This window comes from Neophocaena asiaeorientalis, unplaced genomic scaffold (genome assembly GCF_003031525.2).
Source record: "Neophocaena asiaeorientalis asiaeorientalis breed wild unplaced genomic scaffold, Neophocaena_asiaeorientalis_V1.1 scaffold345, whole genome shotgun sequence".
NCBI classification, from domain to species: domain Eukaryota; kingdom Metazoa; phylum Chordata; class Mammalia; order Artiodactyla; family Phocoenidae; genus Neophocaena; species Neophocaena asiaeorientalis.
The window spans coordinates 2,118,449-2,119,304 of record NW_020175181.1 but is presented as its reverse complement, the minus strand read 5'-3'; positions in this window follow the sequence as shown (position 1 = coordinate 2,119,304).

Sequence of the window (856 nt, the reverse complement as noted above, 5' to 3'; positions counted from 1 at the left end):
GATGTGGCGTCTACATCAGGGCTCAGAGGCCTCTCTCAGAGACAGGGTGACCGAATGGTCTGGTCCCGGTTTACACCCTCTGTCCTGGTTTATGCCTATAAACCTATCCCTGTTAGCACCTCCTGCACTCTCAAAAGTGTCCCAGTTTGGATGACAAACTGCCTTCCAGTCACAGCTCTGCTTCTTTCCCGCTGTGTGACCTTGGAGCAAAGCATTTCTGCTCTTGGAGTCTCCGTCTCTTTCCCCTGCAAAAGATGGAGATTGAACAGTGATCTGAAATGTCTCTTCCTCTGAGAAGTTGTGTTCATCTTATCTGGTGCCGTTTCTCTTGGGGTTCAGGTCACCTGATGTGGGATGTCAGTCACCTCCGAAGAGAGCGTTTGTGTGTGTGTGTTGAGGGGGGAATCTCTCTGGGGTACCGAGGCTGAGGACGAGAGTCCATGGAGCCCTTTCAGCACCAGCCTATGTCTATGCTGGAGCTATCTGGCTCACGGACTAGTGGCAATCGGTAAGAAGGCGCCGGGAACTTGGAAAGTGGGGGCGGAGAGGGCGGTATTAGGCTTCGGCGACAAGCTCGGAAGGCAGTGGGATTTGCAGTTAAACCTAGCTTCAAAATCAAGCTGCTACTTGACCTCTCTGAGTATGTTTGCTCATCAGTAAAATGGGGTTAATTAGGCGTCCTCGCCAGGATGTGTGAAGCTGGAGGTGATATACGTCCTAGAGGCAGCAACAGCTGCTGGGATCGCGGCGGCAGAAGCTTTGGGAAGTGAAGCAGGACCCCGAGCGGGACCGGAGGCGATTCCCGGAGGCCTGGGCACCAGCGGGCGAGGAAAGGGGGATCCGAACACGCTCGGCG